The sequence below is a fragment of the Melanerpes formicivorus genome, unplaced genomic scaffold (assembly GCF_026170545.1).
Source record: "Melanerpes formicivorus ecotype bairdi unplaced genomic scaffold, bMelFor1.0.p_v2 SCAF_41, whole genome shotgun sequence".
NCBI classification, from domain to species: Eukaryota; Metazoa; Chordata; class Aves; order Piciformes; family Picidae; genus Melanerpes; species Melanerpes formicivorus.
The window spans coordinates 3,626,594-3,648,979 of NW_027142393.1; the positions used below are offsets into that span (position 1 = coordinate 3,626,594).

Consider the following 22,386-nt stretch of genomic DNA (forward strand, 5'->3'; position numbering starts at 1 on the left):
GAAAAAGGGGGAGAAAAGAAGAAAAAGGGGGAGAAAAGAGGAAAAAGGGGAGGAAAAGAAGAAAAAGGGGGAAAAAAAGGGGTGGGTGGAGTGTGGGGAACCAGCATAATGTTTCATTAATTGTTCTATAACCCTCCCTTTATTGAGGAAATGCCTGTAAGGAAGGTTTCCAAAGTCATCAGCATTAAGGAAAATCCCGTCAGCACAGCAGCTCCAGCGGAGACATCCTGTGAGAGCGCTGCAGAGAATGTGGGAATGGTCCCCCGGCGCGGGCTCGGAGGCTGCCCTGCTGCAGATGTTCATCCCGTCCTGTCCGCACCCGTCAGGAGCAGACCTTCAACCGCCCCATTGTTCCCAGTCTATATGAGAGCGTTAGTTACTGGGGGAACTTTAATTGCCTTATTAGTCCCCAGCCATAGTGTTAATCACCACTCACACACTCAGCTACCTTTATGAAGAGAAAAAAAAAAAATAATAGGAAAAAAAAAAATAACCCCAACAACCCAAAAGTCCAAATTCAACTTAAGGTGAGCAGCTGAAGGAGCTGACCCCCAGCTCTGTGCCTGGCTCCCAGGGCAAGGTTTGGGTTCCAAATATATTGCATTATATCACCATTTATTAATGTATACACGCAGATAGGAATTAGACTAAACACAGGCAACAATTCAGCCTAATGCCTCTCTCCCAGTATAAACAAATCGTTATTAAAATTGTAAAAGGGAATAACATTTTCAAAGTAAGAGCAACATATATAATTAGATTCCCTGCATTTTGAAGGCTTATAAAGGGACACAGCATCGCTCAGTCTTCCGTTCAGTAAATTCAGGCTTTATTAAAACACAAGTGTTCAGCACTGCATAAACATTTGCAGTGTATGATATGCAAAAAAGATACTCCATTGCTAACGAGACCAAAGCAAAATGCAGGCTGAAAGTTTCTTTGTCTGAAGGTGTTATTTTGGTAATCATACATTATCAGTGGCTTATGAGCAAATCTGTAAAACCAGATCAGAGGATAGAGGGAAGGGAATTAATTTAAAATATACTTTCTGTAAGATCTGGTTCAAGTCCTTTCCTTTCTTTCCTCAGACTAATCTTCAGAGTACCCAGACAGTTTCAAGAAGACTGCTACTGCTCTCTACAGTTTAAACGCATCCACTCCTTAATTGCAGTCAGTAATTGACTTTGTTCTGCTCCATTCCAGTCATTCACAGGAAAGCAGTTCCAAAGGCTTTGGCTGGTAAATCCCATTTAATGTGCAGGTTTCCTATCCCACTTTTATATATTACCTCCTTAGGATTTCTGATAAATGGTTCTTGGAAGGGATTGCTAAACCATATTTGCACTTTGAACAATCGAATTTTCAACACCCTTGGGAAAAGACATCAGTAAAGAATGCTTGCTTTTGACTGAACCTTGTGATTGAACAATTTATGATCACAGCCCTAAATGATGTATAACTAACAACAAGCATAAATTGTTCAATATTAAGGCGTGCTAACACACCATCCCTCCATCAGGCACCGCTGAAATCAACACAGCCACCAAAGAGACAAATGAAAGACAAATCTGGGGAAGGAAAAAATGAAGAATAGAAAAGACAAGAAAAGAAAATGAAGTGTTCCAGATAGAGCTGCCAGCCTCCGTTGTGCCAGGTACTTCACCTCTTTAAATGTTCCCTGAAATCCCGCTCTCTTTGCCATCGTTTTTGCAAAGGCTACAGTCTGGAATTAGCATTACCTTACCAGGCAGAATTATGATGCTGCTGTTGGCAGTAAATACCCATGAGGATGACAACTGACATTAACTCTCTTATTTACAAAGGGTGTGCCCTTCACGTTGCTTATGAAAGAGCCTGGATGCCTGGATTCTCTTTTTCTTGCTATAGCACCTTGGAAAAAAACATCACTTCAAAGGCTGAATCCCACTCACATGGTAGTTTTACAAGGAACTGTAGCAGAGTCCTGCTGTTAAACATTGATCCTCGGCAAATATCGGCTCACCGCAGGTAAATGTGTGTTAAACTCAATGCACTGCTGGGCTGCCAACCAAGTGTGGGAAAGAGAGGGGAAGGGGGGGCAGGTGTGAAACACTTTTTATGATATTCTATTTGTGGCTTATTAAGGATTTCTCTTGTCACCTTATAAAGCTGCAAATGGAGGGATGAGCTTGTTTTTTGCATGTCACTATAATGATGTACCAAGTTTGTGTTCAACAAGACCCTATGTTATTAAACAAGAAGACACCTGTATAGCTCCAGGAAAGATGGGGCACTAATTAATACCATTGCCATTTTATAATGCATAAATACAGCTTGGGCCCTCCCCAGGATCATCAGTTCTTCAAAATCCTGCAAATCATCTCTTTTCCCTGCACTTGGTTGTACTCTCAGACATGCTATCTTACCATGCGTGGCTGTGTTCCTCCAGAACTTCGAAAACTTGATAGATCACCTGAATCCTAGAATGGTCTGGGTTGGAAGCAACCTCCAAAGGCCATCTAGTCCAAACCCCTCTGCAGTCAGCAGGGACATCCCCAACTAGATCAGGTTGCCCAGAGTCCTATCGAACCTCATCTTGAATATCTCTGGGGATGGGGCCCCAACCACCTCCCTGGGCAACCTGTTCCAGTGTTCCACCACCCTCATAGTAAAGAACTTTCTCCTAACATCCAGTCTAAATCTGCTCTTTCCTAGTTTGAAACTGTTGCCCCTTGTCCTATCACTGCAGGCCTTTGTAAACAGTCCCTCTGCAGCCCTCTTGTAGACCCTCTTCAGGTACTGGCAGGCTGCTACTAGGTCTCCCTGGAGCCTTCTCTTTTCTAGGCTGAACACCCCCAGCTCCCTCAGCCTGCCTGTAGCAGAGGTGCTCCAAACCCCTGATCATTTTCATAGCCCTCAAAAAAACCCCATCTTTTAGAACATGTCTTAGAGATTTTTCCCTTTCACAGAGCACCTACACCAACGGGACACAGGAAATAACAGCCAGAAAAGCACCATGGGGGTAAGCTCAGGGTATTCAACCCGAAGTCCTCCTGCAGACCTTGGGATGGACACTGCTGCACAGCTGTGGGGGAAAAAATGAAAAACCTCCTTGCTAGCATCCCTCTAATTCTTCACCAATAGACATTTCAACAGATACATTCATTCCTTACATTTATTTTAGCTACTGGACAGGGATGGAGGTAATTCTAGCAGCCCTGCTGATAGGCACTCTGTGCAGATAGGGAACAGGGCAGGAAATTCACACAGCAAAACAAAAATACAAAACTGTCTTATTGATTCGCTCACTTCAAAGGGTACTTATGCATCTCTGGTGGCTATAACTATTATTTGCAGTGATGAACTATTTTCAGACAATGCCAAGAACAAACTTCAATACAGGAAGTGAAGAATCCTATGGGGAAGGAGAAATGCAGGGAAAAAACCCCAACAAAACAACTTTCACAATCTGTACCCTGCAGCAAAAAGGAACGGAGTGAGGAGTCTGGGAAGTGTGTGGCTCACGTATATCTCATGTATGGTCTGCAAGGAACAACCACATAGTTCTTACTTCAGCCAGAAACTGAAACAAGACATTGGTCAAGCCCCTCTGAACATGGGACAGACAGAAAAAATGTGGACAACTGAGGTGAAGCTTCCCGTGACCTACCCACAGAAGCAGCACTGGTGAGACCCTACCTGGAGCACTGTGTCCCCTTCTGGAGCCCCTATTACAGGAAAGATCAGGATGTGCTGGAATGTGTCCAGAGAAGAGCCACAAGGATGATCAGAGGGCTGGAGCGCTTTCCTGTGAGGACAGGCTGAGAGAGTTGGGGTTGTTCAGTCTGGAGAACAGAAGGTTCCGAGGAGACCTAATTGTGACCTTCCAGCATCTGAAAGGGGCATAATAGGAAAGCTGGGAAGAGACTTCGTAGGATGTCAGGTAGTGACAAGACTAGGGGGAATGGAGCAAAAATAGAAGTGGGTGGATTCAGATTGGATGTTAGCAAGAAGTTCTTCCCAATGGGGGTGATAAGACACTGGAACAAGTTGCCCAGGGAGGTGGTGGAAACCTCATCACTGGAGGTGTTTGCAGCCAGGCTGGATGTAGCTGTGAGAAACCTGCTGTAGAGTGAGGTGCCTGTGCCCATGGCAGGGAAGCTGGAACTGGATGATCCTTGAGGTCCCTTCCAGCTCTGACAATTCTGTGCTTATTGGACATTTCTGGAGTGTGGATCCCTACCCAGACACTAGTCTTGTGCAGAATCCAGTGCAGAAAACCTAAATTTTGGATGTCACCTGGGACTCCCACAGCTTGTGGTGAGCACTAAGTGATTTAAACTTGGATTGACAGATACCTCTGTGTGCAGAAATTCAATAAAATGTGTTCCTCTTGTTGCACTGTGCATTGGGAGTGCTGCCCTTGATATGTGTAGGGAAAAAAGGAAATGAGAGTTGCTGGAGCATTTCTAGCTCAAAAGCTCTCACTCTTCCCCCTTCATCTCACCTTGCTCTTGTACAAAGGCCTGGTTTTTTTTTTTTCCCCCTGATCATGCTAATCATTCTGAGTCCCCATTCTGAAGAGGAATACAGACTTTTTTTCCTGAGATATTTTTGCAAGGTGGGATCTATCCACCCAGCCCATATAGCACAGGACATGCCACTCTACATGTGCTTGGCAGCCACCAGGGCTGGGAAAGGAAAAGTGAGAAAAGAGTGAAAAACAAAGAGGAAAAAGGAAAGGAAAGAAAAATAAAAAGGAGGGCAGGACTGCTCTCTTTCTAAATATTCAGGAAAAGAAAGGAAAAGAAAATAGAATAGAATAAACCAGGTTGGAAGAGACCTTCAAGATCATCACGTCCAACCTATCACCCAACACCACCTAATCAACTAACCCATGGCACCAAGCACCCTGTCAAGTCTCCTCTTGAACACCTCCAGTGACGGCGACTCCACCACCTCCCCGGGCAGTCCATTCCAATGGGCAATCACTCTCTCTGTGTAAAACTTCCTCTTGACCTCCAGCCTGAACTTCCCCTGGCGCAGCCTGAGACTGTGTCCTCTTGTTCTGGTGCTGGCTGCCTGGGAGAAGAGACCAACCTCTGCCTGTTTACAACCCCCCTTCAGGTAGAAAAAGAAAAGAAAAGAAAAGAAAAGAAAAGAAAAGAAAAGAAAAGAAAAGAAAAGAGAAGAGAAGAGAAGAGAAGAGAAGAGAAGAGAAGAGAAGAGAAGAGAAGAGAAGAGAAGAGAAGAGAAGAGAAGAGAAGAGAAGAGAAGAGAAGAGAAGAGAAGAGAAGAGAAGAGAAGAGAAAAGAAAGGAAAAGAAAAGAAAAGAAAGGAAAAGAAAAGAAAGGAAAAGAAAAGAAAAGAAAGGAAAAGAAAAGAAAAGAAAGGAAAAGAAAAGAAAAGAAAAAAGAAAAGAAAAGAAAAGAAAGGAAAGGAAAAGAAAAGAAAGGAAAAGAAAAGAAAGGAAAAGAAAAGAAAGGAAAAGAAAAGAGAAAATCATTAGAATAAAATACATCTTGAGAATAAACACACAAGACACAGATACTCATGTGTCCATCCCCATAGTAGAAGGAGAATTAATTAAAGTTGGGAGACACTATGCTCCTTAGTGGTTTAATTAAGTGGATTTGAATTAAACAGGGACAAAGATAGGGAAGTTTTGGGGGAAAAAAATAAAAAGAAAGAAAGAAAAAAAAAAGTCCAAAGTCTAACTGCATCTCTGGAAGTTGATCTTAAATTCCTTCCCACAGATGATCCAGTCTCTTGGCCATGTTTATGCTGAATGAATGAGCAGCAGAAAGGATAAATAAAATATCTCTCTGCGCTGCACTGTGCCTAATATTCAAGAAATGCAAATAAAAGAAAACAAAAGGCTTCAGTATTGAGCTGTGCTACTTTCATCCTGCATCCCATATCTGTTCCATGATTCAACCTATCAAGCAGAGGTAGTCATGGTTATGCTGATAGTTAAATTACTTAAAGGTCTCTGAGATGTTTATGACTACCAAAGAGATTTCCTTATCAAGCAGATTGTCTGTCTCATCTTACAGTCTGGCTTCACCAATCCAGCAGTCCTTTGGATGTGGAGCAAAGTTAACACTGAAGTGATGGGGGTAATATCAGCCTGGAAGAAAAGGTCCTCAACCAATCTTTCAGAAAAAACAAACCAAACCAAAACAAAACACAGATATTTGTTAAAAAAAAAATTGGTGAGAAAGTATCTGCCTTGTGTTCCCAATGTTGCTAGATGTTAAGTAAATATAGGCTGATTGCAAGGGGGGGGGAGGGGGGGAGCAGGGAAAGAAGAAGAAAAAGTTGCTTTGGCAACTCTCTTATTAAAATGCATTTGTAACCCCCATCTGTCATGAAAGTTTGGGAAAGTTTGTTTACTTTGGACAGCCGCCTTGTCCAGGGTTACCCCAGCACACAATGATAGCAGTCTTCAGAAGTTGTGTGAGGAACAAGCCACTGGGGATCCATTTTTGTTTTAATTGGCACACACAAACACTTTTCTGGTCTGTCAAAAAGATCAAGCTAATATGCATGGCGGGTGTTATATTCTCAGCTTTGGGGAGTAGTAAAGCTCCCTTTATTTAAGTAATTTAAATGATAGACTGCAAAAACTTTGCAAGTCAGAAAAATGTTTTATACTTTCTCAGGGAATATTTGTTTTAAGCAACAGAAAAAAAAAAATAAAGTTCTACACATCTAAAGATGTTGAACCTTATGTTATAATTACCCTGCTTCTTCTGACTCTGTAAAAATTGCTGTGAAAACCAGCACTGCAAAGAGGCAACAAACAGATCCTGTGTTTTCACAACTTCTGCAGTATTAGCAATTGTAAGGCCAATTGCTGCCAGATGTTTACAAGATGCATCCCGGGTTGCGTTGCCTCGCGGTGCGACTTACTCCGTTTTCGGGGAATCCTCGAGGGGTCATCGTCTCAAAGCAACCTGCTTGGATGCAGTAAGTCGCTTTTCTAGGGAAATTACTCCAGTGTTTGGGGTACACACACCAGTGGCTCTGAAGTGGATTCAACAGCCTCGAGTCTGGGATCAAACTTCCGAGAAAGAATAAATTTTGGAACAAAACTGTATTGTAGCAGCGATGGACAAATAAGTTGTTCTTTTCCTGGTAAGTTCCTCGAACTGAGTCCGTCAACTTAATTTAGTAATAAAATTCTGAACTCTGGGACTGTTAACAGGAAATAAAAATAAAAATAAATCTTGGAGGCTAGTGCTTCCCTTTCTGCTGTGCAATGGACTCATAGCACATACCAGCTCCTATTGAATTACATTAATGCTAGCAAGGAGAGAATCAGGTCTTCTCTCTTCGTTATAAAACAAACTCTTTCCTGTCCATCCTGGCTGCAAAGAATCTCAGTTACAGAACTGATTTACAGCACTTGTAAGGAAGATACTGAACAAATAGGAGGTTCACCATTAAAGCTTACTAGGCCCCAAGAGAACCAAACTCCACCTTGGATGGGAAGACGAGCTCAGACTAGAGGTGGACAGAGCCTACTTGAAGAAGGAAAGGTCCAGTGCTTTCCCAGGGGTACTGGGGAAGAACAGTTTGTAGTTCTCCCTTTTTCACTTACTAGTGCAGATCTTACTTTGGAGATGTGTGAAAAGAAAACACATGCTGTCTGAGCAAAAAGGAAGGTAAGGAAGAGTAAGTACCTTCTGCTAAACATCCAAGTAATGTACCTGGAGGACGTATTTCCTGCTGATCTGCCACACTGGTATTATAACCTGTGTGAGACACAGCTGGACCACTTGGATTGGCATCGGAGAACAGGGGTTCTTCAGAGGGCAAAGAGCAAAACAGATGTGAGATAAGCATCAGATAACTATCCTGGATGTCAGACACATGCATGTAGCCTCCCATCTACCCCGCTACACCAAGGACCCTCTGCTCCAGCCTCATGGATGCACTGTCCTTGCCACGGGAGAGGAATGGATAGGATTCTGCTATCTGTTAAGTCCAAGTCAGGGGAAATGGAAGTTGGCAGGCTTGGGAAGTGAGAAAGAAGCACCCCCAAAAGCAGCTCAAAGCAGAGAAGCAAGAGATAATAATTAAGACACAATTCAGCCATGGCTGTGCGATGCAGGAAATAAGGGAATAGACAATTGCACATTTTGTCCGGAGACGAAGACTAAAAGAAATGTAGGAATACCTACTGCCAGCTACTTTCCTCCTTGGGGTAATATTTTACTGTTATTGCCTTTGCAATCTGAAGCCATATATTACACAGCCACACACAGAGATAGTGGCAATGGTTTCTTAGAGAAGTCTTGCCTTTCTTAGTTTCACCAGCTGGACAATACCTAGTGATGGATGGTCCTCCTGTCCAATTTTATATGCATGTTATAACACTTTGTGATATATGTGAGTGAGACTCGACGTGATAAGTCCTCGTAACAAACAAAAATATCCAAGGGAGGATGGATGCTCTACTTTCAGTGCAAGCAAAGATATATGTTTAAAATATAGATGTGTGGTGTGTAAAGATTTCATTTCGTTGACTCTCATTTTAAGCCCAAAATTTATTCACCAGGAGCAGAACATTTTGCAGCTACCATTATTTGCAGGCAGAAGCTGGTACTGGCTTTTTAGTATTTCATTTACTGACACATGTCTCCTATTAATAAGTGCTGAGAGTGCACAATAAGAGAGACACACACAAAAAAAAGAAAAGAGAAAGAGAGATGTTGCTCTGAGTATCTTTATACTTATAGAAGCGTAGTTGGCCATGGTTATAAGTGTTTATAAAACATTCAAGAATCGTTCCTTGTCTCCTTACGCTAATGAGAACACCTGTTAACTTCAGAGCTGCACACGCTTATTTGCATTGAATTCAGGTCTTTTTGCATACTGTACATCACTTTTGGAGACAATTAGATGTTTACAGAGAAATACAGCTAAAGGAAGAACAGCAGCTCGAATGCCCTCCAGCCCGAGTCAGTGCTAATCCTGGTTTGAGTGAAAAGCAGGGATCCGACGCATTATAACACTGACACAAATTCGGTTAGCGGTGAACAAAGGTGTACCTGCAAATCCTCTGATAGCAGCTGTTACTTGTGGGGATTGATACCTGCTGTTGAATAAAGCATCTCTTAGAGATGAAACAGCGCTGCTGAATGGGATTTTTTCCGTTGTTACATTTACCATTTTTCTTTCATTTGGATAGTTTCTGTTTTCTTTGGTTGGGGTTTTTATTCTGCTGGGTGACTCGGAACCTCCCTGCGTACTGAGCGTGTAGAACACGGGGTGGGGTCAGTCTCCAAAAGAGCTGTTTACATTATTTTATTAACTTGCCAAAAGCCAGGACAACAACACAAGAATACTCCCACTGCTAGAAATCCGAAACACCATCTCTGCAGTAGAGGGTTTTGTGGCCTGGGGCAAGGAGGCAGGAGGTCCCCCTTCTATAAAAACAGGTCTGCTGAATGGTAAGTGTAATATCCTGCTGCTATGTGACCATGCCAGCTATTGTTTAATAACAATGTAAGACATCAAAGCTGGTCCATGATCTGAACACAGACTCTGCCAGCTGTGTCAAGTTCCTAAGTGTTACAGGCAGGAAAATATAATAGTGACTATCTCGCCTCGCATGCGGGGAGCAAACAATGCAGAACATCTTTGGTTTGCCTCTTCCCAGCTCTGTTTATAGGTAAATATTAAGAGAAGCTAAACAGGATGAAAAAGGTTTTGAGTAAGGCTATTAAACCCACTTCAGAAAACAAACATTTCCAACTACAGCCACCAAAAAGATTTCTATATTAAAATTAATTAGTGTTCTAATAAAAATGGTGTTGCAGAGATTTAAGACAATGATGAATACATTTTGTCACCTGGAATGCTTCTGCTATGAGGATAGGCTGAGGGAGCTGGAGCTGTTCAGCCTAGAGAAGAGAAGAGAAGGCTCCAGGGAAATCTCAGAGCTGCCTTCCAGTACCCGAAGGGATCCTGCAGGAAAGGCTGCAGAGGGACTTGTCATGAGAGTGTCTAGAGACAGGCCAAGAGGGAATGGTTTGAAGCTGAGGCAGAGCAGGGTTAGACTGGAGCTGAGGAAGAAATTCTTCAGTAGGAGGGTGGTGAGACTCTAAAATAGGCTGCCCAGGGAGGCTGTGGCTGCCTCCTGCCTGGGTGTATTCAAAGGCCAGGTTGGATGAGACCTTGAGCATCCAAGTCTAGTTGAGAGGTGTCCCTGGGCATGGTGGGGAAGTTGGAGCAAATGATGTTAAGGTCCCTTTCAAGCTAAGCCATTACAGGGTTTTATGATCTCCAAAAGTCCATTGCAACCCCTACCATTATGTGATTCTGTAACTTAATTCAGTCAGCTGGTGGTAAATGTGTTAATAAAACTACTGAAATATTCAACTGTGGACCTCACAAAGAAGACAAACTACTTTGATTGATTTTGTAATGTATTAAACAACCCAGATATATCTCCTCCTCTCTGTATCTTTGAGTTCCTGGTGTCCTCTGGGATATATCAAATACCCAATATTAAAAGCAAATACATTACTTAAAATAAAAATACTACTAATAAAAAAATAACCATTTTCAAGTATCTGATTTTTTTTTAATGACTTGGGCTTGTTTCATGTATAGGTGCATGATGCACATTTTGACATCTGTCAGTCAAGCTCCTGGCTATCACACTGGACAATCTGGAGGGCCTCACCACAATGTGATGTGGCATGCAGCAAAATTGAAAACCTCCATATTTTTTTTTCCCCCAAATAAAAATCACATCTAGGTTTAAATAGAAACAATGATTGCAAAATATTTGGCCATCAAAGACTGTAAAGATTGAGGTTGGATAATCAATAACGTTTGTGGTTGAATTACCCACTGATAACAAGTAATTTCCTGCCATTCGTGAGGGGAATTGGGAAGTGGTTTTGGGGAATTTGGCAGACTCTCTCTCTCATCTCTAAATATGCTGTGTCTGAAAGCCTGATCTATTCTTTGCTGTTTCAGGCTTTGGGATGATGCAGTATAGGCAAATGCAGGTTTGGGGTGAGAGCTCATTCAGGAGCCTGAGAATCCAAACACAAGGGAAGCTAAAACCATGCAAAATGATTGAGTACCAGGATGGTTGGGTATTTGGGGATTGAGTCCTCCAAGACCACATATATCAGGAGACCTGCAACACCAAACAGTGACTGTTGTTCCATTTCTTGCCACCAATAAATGTACAGTACAGGATGAGAGGGAAATAGAATGCTTTAAAATGCATTATGGCCTCCTTGTCCAAAGATGTCATCATTGCATATTAATTCAAGTACTGTGGATGTTTCATAGTTTCATAGTTTCATTCAGGGTTGGAAGGGACCACAAGGATCATCTAGTTCCAACCCCCCTGCCATGGGCAGGGACACCCCACACTAGATCAGGCTGGACAGAGCCTCATCCAGCCTGCTCTTAAACACCCCCAGGGACGGGGCCTCGACCACCCCCCTGGACAACCCATTCCAGGGTTTCACCACTCTCATGGTGAAGAACCTCCTCCTCACATCCAGCCTGAATCTCCCCACCTCCAGCTTCATTCCATTCCCCCTAGTCCTATCTCCTGGATGTGCCAGGAGACTCCTGCTTATCCAGCAAACTGCTGATACCAGAGCATCTCCCCACAGACCCTTGAAGCACACGATCCTTGCCCTTCCCACCACATTGTTAGAGATATCACTCTTGCTGAACTCAGCTGAACACAGCTCAAAGGCACCATCCAGTCGGTAACATCAACACTTTAAGCTGTGAGGCAAAATGAAAAATCTTAAGGAAACTGGAATTTCAGACTAAAAGAATTCTGTTACCCACCCACGACCTAACCCTTGCACTGTTCTCCTGCCACTAAAATGATTAAGAACGTTATCAGATCCTTGACTCTGACAAAGGAAACTGAGAAGTTACTTCCCAGTGATTTAGGGTACCAACTGATCAGACCAGAGCTGATAGAGCTGAGGCTTTCTCTTGTTACTTGCATCTATGAGCAGAGAAGAGTGAGTTTGAACTTTAAACGGCACCAATTTCATGAACATTTCCCAAAGCCTTTCAAGAGTAAGACTGGAAGCTTTTGTTTGTTTCTCAAACCCATGATCTGCTATGCTCATACATCTAAAATTTGATTAAAAGGAAAACATTCAAAGCAGAACCTGGCAATACAGCTTCTTATATGCTTTTCTTTCATCTGCTGGAACACAGTGGTCCTGATTCAGCAAGGTACTTCATTAAGCAACATGCAACTTCCAGAACATGAGTGAGTGCCTGGGCTGTTTTCAGGCATAAGAGTGAAATGAGCAAATCACTTACAGCAAAAAATAGCAGAAAAGTTCTATTTATTCACAGAGTGAATATTTCAGGGAACAAAAGATATGTTAGTGACAGTCAGTGAGAGCTGCATGGAAATTAACAGCAGAACCACAAGCATCAAAGTTAGCTATCACTTATATGCCTAACAGAAAGAGAGAGCTGTACCTTCTAGAGAGAAGAATAACTTATCAAGGATTAGAGGGGAAGAAACCACCCCAAACTACAAAAACCTCCACCATCTTCCTTCAGTTCCTTCACTGTTAGAAGCAAATCCAAAGCAGTAACCTTGTCTACCTACTTGAAGAACACAGTATCAGAAAAGAAATACAATTTTAAGATGATTTTAGGGTTGTGTTGCCTTTTTTACCTTTGGCTCTACTGTCAAAACACAGCCAGGTCACCTTGAGGAAAAAAAAAAAAAAAAAAAACTATAGAAAAAAGGAAAAGAGAGAGAAAAATGATAACTATGTAAGAAGTTCTACCTTAGTTTTCTTAGTTCTACCTTAGTTCTACATTAGTTTTCAACTAATGTCTGGAGTTTATTGGCAATTAAGGTCCTGAAATGCCTTTGCTTTTGAGAAGAGATGATCTGGTTCTGCATCACAGCCAGGCTCATAGTGCCTAAGATTAACTAGAAGGACCTCTCTTTGAAGATGACCTTACAAAGAAGCAAGCCATAAATTAGATAGTGCCAGAACTCGAGGATTAAACAAGAAAAATTGCTGAGAGTTTTAGGCGTTCAGAACTGCATCAATAACCATGTCGCCTCTTCTTGAAAGCGCAAGCACGTGGGCTGGCAGCACAGAAACTCACCACAGCTCAACAACCAAGTGAGACAGCCTGAAACAGGTGAGGATTTACCCAACATCTCACTTAACAAAGAAAGAGCACTGATGGTCATATGATTGAAGCTGCCTTATTTATTTTTTTTTATGGCAGGAAAGAACAGGATCTGAGTTTCACGCTTAACTCTGACTGAGAGCTCATTCCCCTTTTTCCCCGCGCTCGCTCAGTGACAGGTCATTCACCTCACTACTGTCACGCCTCACAAAAATTAGCAACCAAGGGAATGAATCTAGAGCAGCTCTTCTGCTTGAACTTGCTCATTTGCTTGTGTGCTCTATTTCCTACTAGAAACCTGCTCGCTGCATCGCAGGACCAGCTTCACAGCCGACACGGAGCAAGAGAGACGGAGAACCTTGTGAATTTTCCCAACGTATCAGACTTACAGAAACACCTGTGCTAAACAACTTTGTGCTGAGCTACTGTGAAAAGCTGCAGTGTTAAATAGCAATCACAGTTTCTGATTTTTCACTGAGCTGGTTACTCTTCTGCTAGTGTCCTCCGAGCTGTTGTACCGAGCGTGAATGGTACTCCCTTTAATCTTGTTGCCTGTCTCTTTATTTACATTGTTGAAGTCATTAATTTCTTGATTTATCTTCAAGTATCATTATAGCAATACAATGGGAGTTGAGCAGTGCCTGATAAAGTTGAGGGGGAAACAAATAACAATAATTAAAAAAATCTATTGAGAAATTCCTTTAATTTCTGAACTGATGCCATTCATTCACTGACTACCACAAGAGGAGTTGGAGAAAATCTTCTGAGGCATCTGATCCAGGTTTAAAAGCCTTATTTCTTGTCTTTAAAAAGATTCCAAGTACAGTTTGTAAGGACAAAAGCACCACAAAATTAAATAAACTTAGGAAGTTGCTGCTGAACCATCCCTTATTAAGGGCTCTATCATTTATGTGAGCAAAAGCTCTGATTTCCATTTTACAAGGCAACAATGCCCTTAAATCTGCACAAGCACTTAAAAAGATGTGTTTGCATGTATACAGAGCTCATTATAGGCTTTAAGTGTGTTAATGATTAGATGGAAAACTTGTTCAAACAAATTATTGACTCTGCTAGTGAAGATCAGAGAGGCAGTAAAGCTGCTGCAAGCAGGTAGAGAAAGCTGAAATTAGCATTATCTGAGGGTTGTCTGATTTTCCAGAGTGATAAATATCAGCAGCCCCAGGTCTTGGAGCAACTATCAAATACCTGCACACATTTTCTTACCTGTGGGGAGGAGAAGCAGGTAAAAGCACGTGATGTTGCACTCATGGCAACATCACCACTATCAAACATGGTTCACCTTTTCTATTTTTGACTCTATAAATCATGTGCTTGCTACATGCACAAACCACTCTGCCCTTCTTTAGCTGTGACATCTCAGGATGAGTCCAGGAAAGTGGGAAGCAAGCTGCTGCTAATAAAGATTCATCTTTATTGATGTCTGCATCAGTACAAGAGGAGGCTGAAGATAGGTTTGACTACTACACCCAAGCTAGAGTGAACCTAAACCAGCTTAGGCTTAGCCAAACCTTTAGGAACTGGGAGAAAACAGAAGAAAGTTGTTGCAAATCTCCTGCTGCCTGTTTTAATCCAAATTCAAAGTCATCCCTGATTTTCACCAGACTCCAGGCGGGAAAGCACAGCCCATGGTATTTAAATGAAGCTCCCACAACATTTTGTGGCAACACGATATTTTGTGGCAGCAAGTGCAAAACACAGCAGCAGCACCACTGTAAACTTTGAGACGTTTTGGAGAATATCAAGCGCTGACTACGCTGCCAATGTAGTTTTAAGTACAACGTAGGGAGAGAAAATTATGCAAGCAACGGTTTCACGCATGAGGAGTCCCAATGGTTGCAGACAGGGGCGTTATCTGTGATGAAGACTTGCAGAAAAAGATGCTCAAAAAGTATATCATCTATATCTATCCATCTATATAAAGAGTGCTTTCCAGAGCAAGGAAGGTAGCAACACCAGGACTTATATTTGGGGTTGGTTGGTCAGTCTACGCTCTCACGATTCTCATTTCCTGCCTACGTGAAGTGCGTTTCAAATCTATAATTCACATAAAGTGAGAACTTCAGTGTTTTTCTTTCACTCAAAAGCCTATTGTGAATGGCTCCAGGACAAGTCCCCCCCAGCCAGGTAATTTAAACAGCAGAAAAAAAACAAACAGGAAAAAACAAAAAAGATAGGCAGATACTGTTATTTTCAACAAGGTCCCAAGATGGCTTTCAATTAAGAAAAACAATTGACCGATGTTTCTCTGCTTGCTGCCAGGAAGCTCTATGTAGTATTTCTAGAGCTTTTTCTCCACTCTACCCAACATGTGGGCTCAGTGTCAAGCTGTGAGTTTGTAAATCTTTTTCAGCACTTATCAGAGCTCAACATGAATTATGGTATTGCCAAATCTGCTTTATGCAGCTTTTTTTACACTAGAGGAAAATGTATGATTTTATGGTCAAAAAGAAATGTTGCACGCTTGCAATGGGGGAATGCAGTCAGTTGTGATCAACCCCCCCCCCCCCCAAAAAAAAAATTATTTCCCCCTAATCCAGCTTATCATCTTCAAACTTTGGAAACTTCTGAGCTGTTGAGCTCTACGTGGTTACTCTCTCTACCTTTATTAACTATATTAACTGAGGGTTTCTTAACTAAGCCTTTAGTAACTAAGATTCCATCAACTTAATACCCTCTTGAAAAATTCCTGCTACTTTTGTGGATGATTTGCCTTAAAACCTGTGTTAATCTTTAGTAAAATACCTTCCTCTCTTTTTTTTTTCCTCTTTTTGAGTGTGTGTGTGTGTGTTGAGGAATAGTGAGCACAGAACATAAATCAGCCCTTTTGTTGAGGGCTAATAAACTTTGTGCGTGTGCACGCGCGTGTGACTTAATACCATTATAATAATATTATATGGCAGGCAAAAATATAATGAAAATGATAATTTGCCAAAAAGATTTAAAAAACACTGAGGTGTTACCTATCAAAAGTTCTCCTTCTGTCTATGATACAGCACAGATTGCAATCGTGACAGTAAATCTGGTGCTATTGTTAATGCCATGGCACTTTGGTTTTTGGCTTGCTTCAGTCCAATCTGTGACATGCTTGTGAATATCTTTCTTCTGTTCTGTCTGTATGGCATATGGATTTCTGGGATACAACGTCAGACCTATCCACATAACAAGTGTTCAGAGCACCTTATCATTTTAAAAAGCCAATTACTCAAAAAGACAAATGTGAAATGTTTCACATTTAATGATGAGCAAATCTGCAAAACAAATGCAATTTTGCTTCATTTGAAAAAGTTTAGTTTAACTGTAAATATTGCAATGGAGTCCCTAGCAATACACACCACGGGTAGGGACAGGCTCATTTTATGCATATTGTACATCATCACTGTCACTTAAATCTGCAAGATTTTTCCATGCTAAGTTGTTTGAAATAAATAGAAAGCAATGAGATACAAAAGACTGAAATATATGCTTCTGAATAGACTGGGAAAATGTCACTGCTAGCACCGAGCATTGGACACTTAAAAAACCAATATTTTGAAAGTCTCACCCAAAAAACCGAAAACTGCATATGTCTGCGGAGGTAAAGGTCAGTCATGAAACAATTAACAGCAAAAATACCAATCCATTTTTAAAGAAATATTTGTCAATATCTAAAGAATGTTTTGTACCTCACAGAAGTGCTCAATTAATCCTGGATTAGTAGCCGTATGTCATAGTCCCAGACTGAAAAGATGTCAGCCGAAGAACTTCAGATACACACAAGGTTCAAAGCAAGGAATTTGGTGAGGGCTTTAGGACTCTGCAGAAATTGCTACTTTCTGGTGCAGCACAAATGTGATTCAGTGACATTACTCAGAGCATGCAGAACAGAAATGCTGTAATACTGAGGTCAAAACACAGCACTGTGGATTATTTTTTTCCTTGCCTTTTAAAAATAGGTTATAGGTATAAATTTATGCCTACACGTCTGCAAAATATATAGGCACATGTATGGCAGCCACTGCTACAGACAATTTAGTGATTGTCAGTTAGCTAAATTGTAGGTGCTGAGCAGCAGAGAAGAAATTAAAACGGTTATTGTTAATGTGGGAGTGTATTGGGCTAAAAGGCTGGGAGAAGCGTGATGTTAGTGGGAGCGCTTGAATGAGCAAGGCAAAGGGATTTATGGACAATATTTAAAATAGATGGGAAGCACACAAACAGATTTTAATACTGAAGATTATTTTTTTTTTTTTGGTGACTAATTTGATTTTTAAAAAAGCCCTCTCACTGAGCTGAGGACTTTGGTAACGAAATACTATAGAACATGGGAAACTGACTGCAGCTGGCACTGGTAATTTTAGAAGAAACTAATCGTGATATTTATAACATCAGCGAGCAAGCAGAATGGTTTGACCAGGCTGGGAATGTGGAAACACTAAAAAGTTCACCTTTCAGCTAGTGAGCTTCAGCTCTACTGCACTCCAAACCAAATAAAATAAAAATGAAACAAAATATCAGAAATCAATTGTTGCAAGGCAAATATTAAGGAAGTTTATGATGATATACAGCCGTGGAGATGCCTTTTTTAAAGCTGCCTGTGCATGTCTCGTATTTTCTATTAAAATTTTGTAATCCAGCTCAGGGATTTAATCTATACTGCCAAAAAAAATATCTGTCCATAAATTATATTTAGAAAGGCAGAAAATATGCAGAGCTATAGCATTAGATAAAGACCTTGCTTTAAATATGTTCCTTTTATTATTTTCCTCTTATTATTTCCAAGTACTTTCAATTTAAGCTTTGATGTTTTTACCTGTAGAATGGCACTTATAATGAGCTAATAACTAATGCAGAGGGGGGAAAAAAAAAAAAGAAGGTATTTTACCCTTAATCCTGGAAACAGCTGTAATAATAATTCCCCAAATATATATATATATTGCTGTTGCAGCACAATAATAAGGATAAGTGCAGATCGAAAGCTGTAAGAGAATGCAATTTAGCTCACAATTTCATTAGGGCATTTAATTTCTACCTTTCTCTTTTTTTTTTTTTTTTTGGATTGTAAGGGTAAAATAAACATTCAGAAAACAGAATGGATCAAATCTTTTCATAAGTGAAGTCACAGAATGTGCTTAACTTCAAGTGATTTACATCAGAGCTTAATTTTTGCCGGCATCTTTAATGCTCAGGAGTAATGCAGACAGCAGGATATATGATTTTGAAATGCAGAACTTTAACAAACGTGGAGATTCTAATTCGTGGGGGGACTGTGCAAACATTTAGCCTGTTTTTATAGTACGTGGTTTTGGGTTTGTTTGGGGTTGGGTTTTTTTTGTGCCTCTCCCTTGCACACCCACTCACCAACTTCAGCGCGGCGCCGCAGATTTGAATGGAGTGAAAAGCTCAATGGGTAATTGTCGAAAGACTTTTCCTTTCTCCCACTTTCACACAAGAACCAAATAAAGCCAGGAGAGTCTCCCGCTTTTCACAAACACCCAGAAATCAGCAGCATCCACCTGGAGCTACCAAAGAGCACAGCTGAATCTCCAAGATCACACTGCCTCTTATTCCACGCACACCGCCCCCACCCCCCCTTTCTTTCCCTAATTCCACAAACGCACCTTGGAAACAAAAAATTTCTTCTGAATTTTGGGATCTGATGTCAAAAGAATTATAAATTGCCCACCACCTAGCTCACACAAAAAATCTGTTTACACACGTTCTCTCTCTCTCTCTCCTCTCCTAGTATTACAAAAAAAGAAATGTCAGTAATAATCAAGTGAGGGTGCTGAATTAAAATCTGAAATCGCTAACAAACCGATCTGCACAAAAAGTGTCAGTGTTAAGATTTCCAGACTGGGGGTTGCGCGACAGAACGAGGAGCTCAGACAGAAGAAAACAGCTCTCCACTCCAGTACTTTCACCCCGTTAATCTCACATGTGCTATTGCCACGGATTTCTTGCTATTTTATTTTTACCCTCTGCTACCTTGTGGGAAGGCTATTCCGAGGGTGCTCGCGCAGCGAAAGCTCTGATTTTACAGATGGATGTAAAGCGCTGTTAAATGAGAGCTTTACCGAGGACTTTTTCAATTTACTTTGAGCTTAATCTGAAGTGGTTTAATCACAGCTTGTACACATCTTCTTAAAAATTGTTCTGATGGTGGGGGAGGAGGGGGGTGGGGGGTGGAGGGTGGGAGAGAAGTAATAACCGTGTAGGAAATCATCACGACAGATGCTGGCTCCCATGATCCCATTTACACTTTTAACATCTCTAATGAAAACCTATCTGGGCAATACCTGTGTCAGGGAGGTGTCAGGTGGTCATTTGGCAAGAGAGAACAGGAAGGGAGCAGATCAGCATTTTGAAAATGGTTCACTTTTCTTTATCCCCCCGTCCCCCCTTTTTTTTTTTGTAGTGTGTGTATGTAGAGGGGTTGGGGGGTTTTGGTGTGGGGTTTTTTTTTCCCCCCTTTTTTCCCTTTTTTTTTTTTGCACCTGTTATTCTAAAATTTCTTTCAGTTACATTTCAAAACACTACAGTTGGGATCTCCTTGCCAACCTGAGATGGCATAAGCCTGGGTAACAGAACAAAATGTGAGAAGGTCCTTCTGTCTTTAACGCCTGTTCACCAATGAATCAGCCTCCAATTAATCTGTTTCTTCAGTAGGAGTTTAATAAAAGTCAAGCACACACATGTTCAGTCTTGTTTAGTATTAAAGCTGTGTTAACATTATCTGCCTAGCCAGGTCAAAAATCTTATATAATTAAATGCCAGAAACCATTTCAGAATTTTAAGGGCTTTACAATTTTTCTGTAAGTAATTGATTATGCAAGGCAGGGGAGTTTAAATTTAAGGCAGGATAGTGATGAGTGTGATGTCACTTTTTATTACATATTTCAGGAAAAGTTTGTTTCGTGGCCAAACTGCACATAAAAACCTAACTTATTAGATTTGCTATTTTGCATTTTTGTGAACCACTTCAAGAAGAAAAGAAAAAAAAAAAAAGAAGTAAAATACCAAAAATAAAATTAATCAGCAACTCAGCTTTCCTTTTCCCCATCATGAAATATAAACCCAGTGAGTCGTGCACATCCTCACTTTCCACACTGTCAGTCAGGCTATCTGCTATAATCACAGAGCAGGTTTTGCCCTACTCAGCTCTGCCTCTAAGCTGGTTTGGGAAAGCAAGGCATTATAATACCAGGATTCTACTACATTACTCCCTGGGGGAAGTAGGGTAGTAGTGGAACCTATGAGGCCATTCAAAGAGTTAAATACCCACGGTCTTGAGTACAAACAGTACCTATAGCTCAGGTTAGGTAGTCAGCAGGTTTTGCCTATATGCGTAAGGTCTTATCTCCAAGCTCCACACTTCAGTTAAAGTTCAGCTTTTTCCACTCAGACATGGCTATAGTTTCCAACTAACACACGCACACAAATAAAAATGAAAGGTGGAGAGAGAAAATTATCCAAGGAAAAAAAAAATATGAACATATTAATCTCAAAGCCCTTGGGACGGAAGCGAGGGTCATGTCTAAAACTCTCTCCATAAAATCTGCTCTTCACATTTCAGTTAAGAGCACTGAAAACATGATTTTCAAATAAAATTAAGAGCAATTTAGTTCATGCTGCCACCAAATGTTCAGTAGAAGATGTGTTTTCAGGCACTGTGCTGTGTCCTCAGTCCCCTCCCAAGTACCCTCTGCTCCTGAAAGCAGAGAGGTGGTCTTAGAATTCCCCCTTCTCTGTCTCCCTTTGAAATCCTCTTGTTTTTGAATTGTGGAATCCTTTTGGTTGGAAAAGACCTTTAAGATCAAGTCCAACTTTTACCATAGTCTACTGATTTCTCCCTTCCATTCCCACAGCTGAAAACCAGGTGTATTGCAGACCTCTCCACACACAGCTCCTCTCCATCTTCCCCAAGGTGCATTGAGCAGTAGCATATTCTAATTGCACAAAGTAATTCATAACAGACTTGATGACATATAGCAACATGGAGCCCCAGCATTCAGGTTTCTCAGCCTGTGGCAGTAATGACATCCAAAGGACAAATGAAAATAAAAAGGAAAAGTCTTCAGAATAGAAACTCAAAGAAGGCCTAAAACTAAGATACCACCATTCAGAGCTACAAGGGCAAAGAGGAGAAGTTGAGCATGCATGTTTAAATGGGAGATTAGATCATAAAACTAAAGTTAAGCATACTTATAAGTTTTGAAGCATAGTAAAAGTACAAGGGAAGAGAAAGTAAAAAGAGCATCTGAGGGACATGAGAAGAGGCAAAACAAACCACCAAAAAAAGCCATTAAAAATAGAGCTACAGAACTAGGGATGCTTATAGCAACAGAGGATGGCCAGCTTTGGATAAACAAAGACAATTTTGGAAGTGGCACAGTAAAAATAGGTCAGTACTAGACATAAGTGGAAATTAATATGATGGAAATTATTTAACAAGCCAATATACTGTACTTCATACAGTCCCATGATCATTAAGCTGGTGAATGGGTGCTAATGTGGTAGAAGCAAAGCAATGTATAAAAAGTCAAATCAATAGAGCAGGAACAGACCAGCATGAGAGCAGAAATAAAGATCACTGAAAACAGCAGTGCTTTTAGTACAGTTACACCATCAAATAGAACTGATCAATATACAGGTAAAAGAACAAGCAGTGTAGACACAGCAAGACGAAATATGGGCAGGTACCAGCTTAACAAAAAATACATTATCCTGGCAATAGGGTTGGATTGGCTGGATGTGAGTACAGGGATGGAAAAACAGCATTGCACCAAAAAAAAATAAAAAGGCAAAAAAATAATACAGAAACATCAGGGAGGTATAAAAACAAAGGGAAGCATCTTTGCAGTTTCTCTCAGCCTGGCAAGCTTACATTCAGCAACTTTCAAATACCCAAGTTTCTGTTACTTTTTATTAAAAGCATGATTAGACTAATAATTTTCAGTTCCCATGACATGGACATCTGGTAGCTGTGGCTAACAGAAAAAAGGCAGATGTCAAGGAACTTTAATTATGACCTCAAATGACTCTCAATATTCTGTTATTTGGTTTGTACTAACAGAAAATGAGCACAGCAGTTCTGAGACGCGAGCAAACCATCCTGAGTACTGCTTTTATGCTAGGCTTTAGACACGTTGCAAACCAGTTCCTCTCTGCTTGGCCACTGAGAAACCTTTTCTCTGAAATTTTCAGAGGAAAAGCATATTGCAGTTTTTCCCTATTCCT

At 41.0% G+C, this 22,386-nt stretch overlaps 1 protein-coding gene and 1 long non-coding RNA gene across 9 annotated transcripts in view; one reads left to right on the forward strand and one right to left on the reverse strand.

The window, feature by feature from the left end:
- The window catches only part of LOC137451305 (uncharacterized), a 68,357-nt gene extending 54,639 nt beyond the window's left edge, over positions 1–13,718 (forward strand). For 2 of the 5 annotated variants that reach the window (XR_010989769.1, XR_010989772.1), the window contains 4 exons: positions 148–1,239; positions 1,520–1,654; positions 1,824–2,007; positions 2,949–5,015. This is a non-coding gene — a long non-coding RNA (uncharacterized lncRNA). Of the gene's footprint in view, positions 1–147; positions 1,240–1,519; positions 1,655–1,823; positions 2,008–2,948; positions 5,016–13,443 lie in introns of those variants that run through there. The other 3 variants (XR_010989771.1, XR_010989773.1, XR_010989770.1) reach the window with 3 other exon arrangements.
- Positions 1–22,386, reverse strand: part of ARHGAP15 (Rho GTPase activating protein 15) — a 391,371-nt gene that overhangs the window by 194,294 nt on the left and 174,691 nt on the right. The window lies entirely within an intron of this gene.